Below are 11,391 nucleotides of genomic sequence, written 5' to 3'. Positions count from 1 at the left end.
ATGTTGCAGTAACATTACTGGCGACGAAAATATTTTACAAGAAATTTAGTTAGAGGATCTGCAGCACAAATGAACTAGATCACAATGCTGATCATTAGAAACCGACTAGAACTAATGTTCTCATATATGTCTATCATATGTTTGATTCACTGATAATCAGTACCATAACTTGTATGTTACCGGTCATTAACAAGAGCACCAGCGAAATCTCTTTCAAGTGCGATATAGTAAAGAGAAAAAGAAACAAGACCAAGTCGCCTTGGAGGGAAAACAGTAACTTTTGTTTCTACTTAGACACAAATGTTAACGTGACTACTACTGAAAACTAAGGAAATACGTTAAATAAAGTTGCTGATCCTTCTGCTAAAGAATTATTCCACAGATTTTTTGCATTCTCCTGTCGCTTTCAGGTGATTTTACATTCGGAATAACATCGATGTGTTTTGGTTAGTCGCGTATGAAACAGATAGTATGATTTACGTGGGGTGTCCACTAAGTAAGTTCCGATCGGTTGCAAAATGGCAACGACAACGAAAATCCTATAAATCTTTGTACAGATGTCTTGCGCAGTGTCTTTAGTACGCCCCTTAGATCGCGCCACTTTGCACTTCGCGGTTCTGAGCGCACAGTGAGCCCATTAGTTTACCTATGAAATAGTGTCTTCCCACATATATGGATGTATGCCGAGAGATTTTGCCTGATTTCATGCAGCTCTCACGTAATGTAACTGCTATGGAGTTCTTTCTTCATGGCGGTTCTCGGTCAGACACAGTGGGAGCAATGACGGCCCTGCTGTAGCTTTTCCGACGGGAAGTGATCACCCACCAGCCCGGACGCCACTCCCTCTTATTTTCGTCTCTGCTCAGATGAACCGCTGGCTATGAAGATAACATTTTCGCACAGACAATGAGAAGCAGACCAGCGCGAAGAATAGGCAGAAAGCAGTCGGCTGCTTTCTATGACGAGATTGTTGGAAAGTTGGTACAGCGGTACGAGAAACGTCTGAGTCGGAGCGGCGGTTATGTAGAGAAGTGGTTTGAAGGTGTGGCTGATTGTTGCAAATTAAACTGGTTTTTACTCTGGTTTTCGTTTCACGACCGATAGGAACTTATTTTCTGGACAACCCTGGTATAAGAAAATCACTAGCATTCGTATTTTCTCCCGTATTCAATCATAATTACGGTATGCTGTTCTCACTACTCTAGCGTCTTGCAGGAAGCCTGCGTGGCAGGCGCTACCAGCCAGAAAATTCTCAGACCACTGCGTTTACAATATTATATCAGAGCTTCACGTATCCACTTTAGATAATGTCTGTACAAAAGGACAATAATCAATCATAAATGCTTTGTGTAAAAACCTTTACTTATCGAACCGGATTTACCTACATATCTCTATGACATTTAGTCTAAAGGCTGAAACTGTCAGCCGTACTTCGTAGTAACAACACTGTATAAGAATTACCTTAATTGACGGAAGGGCGAGTAATATACGTTGCATTATTGTGATATTGACTACGCTAATTGAAAGTACGTTACACTATGCCAGTAGACAATATTTGGAATTGTGTACACACTTAGATCTGTTTCTACAGTTCTACAGAGACTCACTCGTCCAAAAGCACCTTTAGTCTGAATTTTCCCTTGCAGCATTAAATTTCATATGGACGGGATGAGATGTGGAGGATATTTATTATCGTTGACCTCTTGTGAACGATTGCTTTGTGCGTGGCGTTACAAAAAAATTTTTCACAGTTTTCAGGTTGCAGATAATCTGTTCAATGTAACAAAATTTACGCCTCCTCTCCTTCCGGTAATGGCAGTATCTTTCTCACGTAACTATTCAATGATACGTTACAAGGAACTAAACCCACAGTGGCTCCGCTTTTAATATAGCAACACATTTGCTGCTACTACCCCTGATTTTTATTTATCTCCGTTAGAACTTGTTTCGGAAAATATATCTCATCCTCAACTCTGTTTTTATTAGGTTACACGTTAAACGCGATGCTTGATTTGTGTGAGTTGCTGTACCGTTCCGTTAACTCCTTTGAAAGGCAAATAGATGTATATTTACCGCTATGTGTACTAGGCAATATGAACTTCCCTGGAATGCAAACAAGCGTTAATTTATCCAGTACGAGGAATTTCAGTGCACTCAGTGCTCTGTTTCCCAGAATTTTACACATGCATGTACTCACTTACTTAGCCTTCTTTTTGTTTACCTGAACAAGACAGAAAATAAAACAAGAATTGTGTTATTGTTACGTATGTCACAAATATACATTCAATTGAATTCTGCACCTTTGAACCACTAGTTCAATGTTTCACAATTAAAACTTGTGCATTTGCGGACTGTTGAACAAGCAGAACACTCTTGTCAAAAATCTAAAGTTCATATAACTTATTTCGCTAATTTTTGCCCTTCTTTAGTTATTTACAAAATTGCACGAGAAACACTTGATGGTACTGCTTGAAATAACATGAAAGGGATGACTTCGTACATCTCATTCCGTTACCGGACCACATGCCCATCTTCAGCCATCGTTTTATTTATTTTTGTGCCTTATGAGGGCACTCCGTAAACGCTGCAGGACACATTAAATACAAAAAGAAGCTGTTTAAGCAATAAATCAAGTGTAACTAAATGGGTCAAGCACCGAACAAGCTAAGCATCCCTCTTCCACTCACTACCTCATTTGGAACAACCTCGGAAATTTTACTGGCACTACACTTTTACATTCGCCCCGACACACTGAATTACTCATGATAAACATCACCACGACGATCAGTATTTTAAGATAATTACATATTTTACTTGTCAGTCTATAATCTGCTTCTTGGACACTATGGCGATTATACAAAGCAACTTTTCATGAGATACTGCTGCAACTCGCTTACCTTTTACATTTGTAATATAAGGCAGAGAATAAATCTTAAGATCTCAATCCACAGTGTTCTGATTGAAATTCCCAAGAAGGCAAATAAACACAGAATAAATCTGAATCTTTTCATTAACTGTGTCTTGTACTTCAGTTATTACAGTGCCTGACAGTGAAGCACTCATAGGGGGTGAATGAAACGAAATGTATCTTCACGGGCTGAAAGAGTATGCGCTGCTATTTCACTGATTACAAGACCCATTTACAAAGAACTAGTTACAAGGAGTGAACTTATCAGTGTGACATTGCCCTCTCCGACATCCCCACTCTGCCCTGGATGATTGTACTAATTCGATCTGGAAGGGTGTCATGATGTCGTGGATACTGGCACTAAGACAAAGTGGACGTCGGTGTATGTCGTACATATGTTCTATCGGGGTTAGAGCTGGGGATCTTGTTGGTCACAGACATACCTCATCATCTCGCAGGCAGTTCATAGAGACATCTATCATGTGTGGACGAGCATTGTCCCGTTCAAAAATGGTGCCACGATATTGCTGCATGAGACTTAACACACGAGGACGCCAGATGTCTGTGACGTACCGTTGTACCATCAGATCACTCAGTCATTACCACCGGTGGCGTGAAATCATAATCGATGCCTCCCCACATTGATGTGTCTCTCCGAAGCAATGGAAGAATGTAACCTCTCCTCAGGTCCCAGGTATAATCGCCATGACGGTCGGCCGGGGTAGCGAGGAAACACGGTCCATCGCTGAACACAATACGACGCATTGAATCTGCAGTCCATGCTTCCCGGACACTGCACCACACTTGCCTGGCCGCTGCTAGTCTCCTACTAATTATGGCGCGCAGTAAGACAGAATGTACCAGAGTCCACTATTTCTCTCATGAAAGGCGCAGATGTGAAGGGGTTACGTCGTGCTTGGTGCACAAATACATGATCGAGCGGACCCTTGAGAACGTGTATACCTCACGTTCCCACGCTGTCCAACATCAGACCACTGTTACATTCGAATGTCCCCCAAACCTAGATACGCACGATTCGATTGTCAGCCAGATGGAGGCCAACAATGAGACCACTTGTAAGCTCTGGCAGGTGCTGATAACGCTGTCTCATTCTAGTACGCGGCACCTGTGTCCTTCACAGGGATCACCCAACATCTGACTCTGTTCACGCACTGTATATACCGTACAAGTCCTCGAAAAACCGTTAAATGCGGACGGCAGTACTGCCCTATGGTAGCCGTTCCACTGTCACAAGGAACGTGCGTTTGTAATCATTAACATACCACCGATGTAGGCGTACGAAGTTTCAATGATATCCAATCATGTCTCTTGGGTGCTTCAATTTTTGTTAGTAGAGGTTGACACCAGAAGCGTTAGGCTTTCATTTCTAAAGCATAATCAGTGATGGCTGGTGTTTATTACTACTTTTACGTGTTGTGAAGTTGAAAAGTTTCTCCATGGTCGTTAGCAAAGGCTCATCTACGTCTACAGATTACTCTGCAATTCACAATTCAGTGCCTGGCAGAGGGTTCGTAGAACCAACTTTGAGCTACTTCTCACAGTTCCACTATGGAACACCGCGCGGGAAATGGACCCTTAAATCTTTCCGTGCGAGTCAGATTTCTCTTATTTTGTTATGATAATCATTCCTCCCTGGAAAATTATTAAATTTGTGTAAGATCTTATGGGAGCAAACTGCTGAGGTCATCCGTCCCTAAGCTTACACACTAACTTAAACTAACTTACGCTAAGGACAACACACACACTTATGCCCGAGGGAGAACTCGAACCTCCGACGGAGGGAGGCACGCGGACCGTGCAGAACGCCATATACCGCGCGGCTACCCACGCCGCCATTCCTCCCTGTGTAGGTGGGCGCCAATAAAATAGTTTCCCGCGCTGAGGAGAAAATTTGTGACTGAAACATCATGAGAAGGTCTTGCCGCAGCGAAAAGCGCCTTTGTTTTAATGACTGCCACCCAAGTTCATGTATCATATCCGTGGCATTCTATCTCATTTTCAGAAATAACACAAAACGAGCTGCTGTTCTTTGAACTTTTTCGATGTCCTCTGTCAGTCTTACCTGATGCGGATCTCACACCACACAGCAGTATTCCAGAAGAGGGCGGAAAAGCGCAGTATAAGCAGTCTCTTTGGTAGACTGTTACATTTTCTAAATGTTCTGTCAATAAAAAAAAATGGTTCAAATGGCACTAAGCACTATAGGACTTAACATCCGAGGTCATCAGTGCCGTAGACTTAGAACTACTTAAACCTAACTAACCTAAGGACATCACATACATCCATGCCAGAGGCAGGATTCGATCCTGCGACCATAGCAGCAGCGCGGTTCCGGACTCAAGTGCCTAGAACCACTCGGCCACAGTGGCCGGCTCTGCCAATAAAGCGCAGTCTTTGCTTTCGTTTCCTTCACCACATTATCTATGTGATAGGTCAAAAATATCATTATGAAGTGTGACCTTTTTGACAGGAAATCACGAAACCGGTCGTACAACTGAGACGATACTCTATAGGCACGCAATTTAATTAGAAGTCACTTGTGAGGAACGGTGTCAAAGGCCTTCTGGAAATCTAAAAAAAAATGTCGAAAAAATAAGCTTGGTTGCACTTGCTCATTTTTCGGCTTTTCTGGAACCAGTTTTTCTTTGCTGTTTTTAAGTTTTTTTATACATCACTTCAGCAAAACTTCGCAGAAGTTGTCGTCACAAGCATTTTACAGCTATTTCACCTGTTTTATATTCAGCATATTTTGCCATCATTAGTCTGACGGTTGCCTGCTCACCTTTGGCTTTCTGTATTGACTACCTCGCGAGGCATTCCTAAACTCTGGCACATGAATCATAGCGTGTCACATCGTGTCGTGGTTGAGGTAAAACGCGACGCGGTACCGGCAGGCCGGTCCCCACGTTAGAAGCCGGCAGCTCGCTTGATTAATAGCCGTCACGGCGGAGGCGATTATGCGGCCAGCAGCGCTTCGCGATAGCGCCTGCCACGTAATTTGTTACCGCCGGCGTCCCCGTGCGAAACATGACGGCGCATCTCGAAAAGTCCACCCGTGTGTGTCACACTGAACGCAGCGCTGTTACAGGTAGTACGAGGGGCGATCGATATTAATGCAACACATTTTTTTTCCCCCACGGCCGATTTCAGTAGAAAGAATGTGGAATTTGCTGTGGGTCATCGTGGAATATTCAGCCCCTATAGTTTCAAAAAAAGTTCCGACTGGTGGCGGTACTATACGTAGTTTTCAAAACGGCGTCTGTAACGGAGATGCGTTGCATGCAGAGAGCTGTCAGTGAGGGTTTTTTTTTTTTTTTTTTTTTTTTTTTTTTTTTTTTTTTTTTTTTTTTTTAGGGAAACCAGAGCATCGCAGGCATTCATAGGCGCTTACGCAATGTTTACGGAGACCTGGCACTGGAAAAAGGCACGGTGAATCGTTGGACGAGGCGTCTGTCATCACCGCAACAAAGTCGTTCGATATTCCTACAGTGTTGGACTCCAGTGTGTCCGTCGCCACAATGATGCAAACGAAATTCTCCTTCCCCACGACAAAGCGAAGCATCACACACGTCTGCGCACCCGAGAGCAGCTCACGTAACTTCACTGCACTGTTTATCTTCATCCACCCAACTTCGCACCTTCGGAACTCCATCTGTTTGGCCGATTGAAGGATGCACTTCAAGGGAAGCAGTACGTGGGTAACGGGGAGGTTATTGATGCAGCAAGACGTTGGCTCCGGCGTCGGTTAGTAGAGTACTAGCATGCGGATATACAGGCTTCCCAGTAAGGTGGCCGTTGAACGGAGATTATGTTGAAAAAATAGGTTTTGTAGCCCAAAGAGTGGGGAAAAATATGGTGCATTGCAATCCTAAATAAAACTAGCCTACCGTAAGAAAAAAAGAAATCTTTTACATGATCACCATTCAAAGATAAGGGAAATAAGAGATAGCACTGACGCTTTCAGACAGTCGTTTTTCCCTCACGTGATCCGCGAGTGGAACATAGGGGGAGCGGGGGGGGGGGGGAGGGGGGGAATATGGCTTTGGTTCGAATTGTGCCCTCCGCCGCACACGGCTTGGTGGCTACAGGTGTGTATATGTAGATGTAGATTACTTGCTGAACGCACCTTGTAAATTGTGATCAATATTTCATTCTTCTGGTTGGCGTTCTTGCAGTTACTAAGTGTGTTACTGGGGAGTAATCTGTTATGGTTTGACATCCCTTACACAGTGCATCAGATAAGGGCACGCTGTTTTTTGGAAAGTAACCACAAAAAAAGAATAAAGATATTTCTTGCGCTGTGCTTTACGCCACCTAATAAAGAGTTTGCAAAAATCTAGCTTAGGTCACGACGTTTCTCTTTCTTCGTATAAAACAAGTCAACGTTTCATCACACTTTGCTGGAATCTGACTGAAGAATTCAGATCATTGACTGTTCTGCTAACTAAAGAATTTTGTTGACAGTTGAGGTGATGAAAAAGAAACCAAAAGTGAAGTCCCGTAACTACTTTCAAGTTATTGTTAACTTAAGCTTGTTAACTAACGCTCCGCACTTAAAAGAGCGCAATGGTCTCTTGAGAGTGCTGCAGATAGCGGATAGCTCCTACTGGCGGTTATGCGACCTTCCACCACTGTCTTAACACGTGGCAATCGTATGAAATCACCGCAGCAATATGGTCAAAATGTAGGCGAGACAGAAATGCAGAATCGAGCTACCGTGCATCTTCACGTCTATTTTAAGCATATGTGTATATCTTTGCTGTCGACCTACGTCTCTGGCGCCAGATTATCTGTGGCCGCATGCGAAGTAGCGCCGTACGCGGATTTAAAAGGACGGAGAGAGTGCTGCAGCGTTCGTCATTCGGCTCAATATGAAGGTAGCAGAATGGTATAGGACGAAACATTAAAAGAAGAGGTGAAATTTGTGCGGCTGCACACCTGAAATGTAATGGAGCAGTCGAGCCGTTGTGTTTGCAAGTGCCGTTGCACACACTGTGAATTAAGTTAACCTGTATGTTGGTCCATGCAGGTCCATTCGAACCCGTTTCCGAGCCGGGCGTAGGGGGAGGTGTCCACTGGGGGCCAAACCGCACAATAACCCTGGGTTCAGTGTGTGGTGGCGATGAGGTGGGTAGACTGCAGTGGCCTGTTGTGGGGTTGTGAACCACTGAGCCGCGCGTAATTAGCCGATCGGTCTCAGGCGCTGCAGTCATGGACTGTGCGGCTGGTACCGGCGGAGGTTCGAGTCCTCCCTCGGGCATGGGTGTGTGTGTGTTTGTCCTTAGGATAATTTAGGTTAAGTAGTGTGTAAGCTTAGGGACTGATGAACTTAGCAGTCCCATAAGATTTCACACACATTTGAACTTTTTTTTTTTTTTAACCACTGAGGGCAACGGCCGGACGAAGCCTCTCCGTCGTTCCTAGGTCCCCGGTTAAATATACATACACACACACACACACACACACACACACACACACACACACACACACATGTTATGGACACTCCCGTCTTCCAGGACGACGACAGCCGTGTTCACAGGTATACTTTCCTGGTTTCACCGACACTCAAGCACTCTACTTAATTCACTAACAAATGTACGGGACAATTAGGCACAGCGAGCGAAGCGGAGCAGTCAGTGTTTCCGTTGGTAGCTACGCCGGATCTATTACTGAGGGACTCCAGAAGAATGAGACATGTCAATGTGACATATCTGAAGAAACTTGTGACCGCTATTCCTCGCTGAATTTAGTCCATTAACAAGACTAGAAGCTCGCCGTGAAGAATGTTCGGATCTTTGGCCTGCCGGGTACCGTGATTCGTGACTATAAAAAGTACGTGTTGAGTTCTTACTGTGATCGGAAGAGACGTTCTGCATTACAGCTGCGTACATGGGGGAAGATCATTGCGGTGGTTCTGCAAATCCGCCGCGTGGAACAGCACAACAATTCGAGTATTTTTCTTTGTTCTCCCTCCCTCGTTGCTAGAGGGTCTACAGTCATAGGCCTGCGTATTTACATCTGTGCCGTGCTCACTGTTCATGGGCGTTTTCATGCCTTTCCTCTAGCTTCGCAGAATCTTTATAACATCTTCTGTAAGAAGAAGCCGTTCCATGGAAACTATTTTCTAAGTAGCACCATAAAGTCGTGCGCATAGATGGAGCAACGCTGGAAGAATCATGATTTCGACTCTAATTCCTGCATTACTGCGCGCTCGCCGACGGACTCGCGCAGAGGTGCTTCGGAAGTAATAGGCTGACTGTACCGAGGAGAACACGGCAGCAGAGTAATTGGGCGATTAGTCTCGCAGTGGTGTGGGCAGAATTGGAAGGTCGGCGGCGGTTGGCCAATTACAGCCGAGCTGTCTGGCGCCTCGCCTCGCCTCGCCGCGCGGCGTCGCGCCGGCCCGCACAGCCCGCACTGTGCGCCAGTCAATTGTCTGGAGAGCCGCTGGCTCCATGGAAACGCTCACTTACCCTACTACGGGCTCAGCTCAGGCCATGCCGTATTTCCCGGACGTTCACATTTCGTAAGTTCACATAACGTTTCTAAGGATAATCAGAACAGTTCCGGAATTTTAGAGTGCACTCAACACGTCAGCACTGATTTCGCAGGCGCAAACCCCATCAAATAGATTTTCCTGTTCCTTTACGAATTTCAAAGGTTGTGGAAATGTGAGCTGTGACAGCTGTGTTTCTTGACTTCTGGAAAGTGGGTTATTCAGTTTCGCAATGTCGGTCCGAACCTTACAGTTTAGTCAGAGTTCGAACAGTGGGCATACGTAACAGCTCTGCAGGTCAGTCGCTGAAATGTTGGGCATTCGGCTTTCAATTTGAAAATATGCAATCGAAATACGCGATTATGTAATGTTAGAATAGGAAGAGTGGAATTCAAAGTGCAGGGACATCTATGATAAAATTCGCTGATGACATTGCTAGTCTGAAAAATTGGTTCAAATGGCTCTGAACCTTTTGGGACTTAACTTCTACGGTCATCAGTCCCCTAGAACATAGACCTACTTAAACTTAACTAACCTAAGGACATCACACACATCCATGTCCGAGGCCGCATTCGAACCTGCGACCGTAGCGGTCGCGTGGTTCCAGACTGTAGCGCCTAGAACCGATTGGTCACCTCGGCAAGTTGCTAGCCTGATTGAAGTGAAGTATAATTACAGGATCTGTTGAATGGAATGAACAGCTTAATCAGGACAGAATATGGATTAAGAACAATGCTACGGAAGTCGAAAATAATGAGAAGTAGTATATATGAGATGAGCAAGAAACTTATCAGGATTGGTGATCACGAACTACATGAAGTCAAGCAGGACATAAAATGCAGATTATTACTGGCTAAAAGGGTATTCATGGCCAGAGAAATCTATTAGTATCAAACTTAAGCCTCAATTTGAGGTAGAAGTTCTTTAGAATGTATGTTTGGAGCACAGCAGTGTATACGAGTGAAACACGGTGAGAAAACCGAAACAGAAGAGAGCCTAACATTTGAAATGTGGTGCTACAGAAAAATACTGAAAATCAAGTGGACTGATATGGTAAGGTATGAGGAGGTTCTCCGCAGAATCGGAGAGTAAGTAAACATATCGGAAACACCACAAGAAGAAGGGACAGGATGGTTGCACATTTGTTAAGACATCACAGAATGATGTAGAATTGTAGAGGAAGGCAGACATTGGAATACATCCAGCAAATAAATGAGGGCATAGATTGCAAGTGCTACTCTGAGGTGAAGAGGTTGGCTCAGGAGAGGAATTCGTGGCGGGCCACATCAAACCAGTCCGGAAAGTTGAGGAATTTTTGGAGTTCACTCAGCTCATTAGCACTAATTTCTCAACAACCGACCCTATGAGATAGATTTTCCTTGTTGTTTACGAATTTCAAAAGTTGTAGAAATGGGAATTGTGACACCTGTGTTTCATCACGTCAAGAAATGATGCAGAATGACTGACTACTTCTTAGCTAAAAGAAACGACGACATAAGTCTTAACGATGAGGCATTGACGAAATTGGAAACGACGGTCGGCATACTTCAAATGTGGGCCTCTTCCTAGCCACAATATACATAAATTACTAGGTAGGAAACTTTTGTAGCGCTGTGGAACATTTCCCTAACTTCGTTGAATAGTGTAGCTATACCAAAAGAACAAGATTTTAATATCCGAATAGTTTCAATAGAAGTTTCTATTTTTGGTTAGTTATTCGCTTTCCTGGTTTCCCTGTATGAATTTGGAGTGATATCTAATCGTCTTTCGGAGCTTTTTGCATTATATCAGCAATGCTTTTTGTATTTTGCTAGTAGTACTGATTTTCAGTGTTGTGTTTTGAACATACATTGTCCATTGCAGCAGCGATGGCAGGTCGATTTGCAGAAATCGCAAACTGGAAAGGAGAAGTTTAGTGAAAAATACCAATTGGTAGACTGTCTGTCAGCCCTTCGATTAGTCTGAA

The 11,391-nt window shown here is 44.1% G+C and overlaps 1 protein-coding gene across 1 annotated transcript in view; it reads right to left on the bottom strand.

Moving 5' to 3' along the window:
* LOC124776755 (discoidin domain-containing receptor 2-like) overlaps window positions 1-11,391 on the bottom strand; it is a 198,800-nt gene that overhangs the window by 143,302 nt on the left and 44,107 nt on the right. The window lies entirely within an intron of this gene.

Source organism: Schistocerca piceifrons, chromosome 1 (assembly GCF_021461385.2).
Source record: "Schistocerca piceifrons isolate TAMUIC-IGC-003096 chromosome 1, iqSchPice1.1, whole genome shotgun sequence".
Classification (NCBI taxonomy): Eukaryota; Metazoa; Arthropoda; class Insecta; order Orthoptera; family Acrididae; genus Schistocerca; species Schistocerca piceifrons.
Note: the sequence above shows the minus strand (reverse complement) of the source record. Positions and strands in the feature narration are given on the sequence as shown.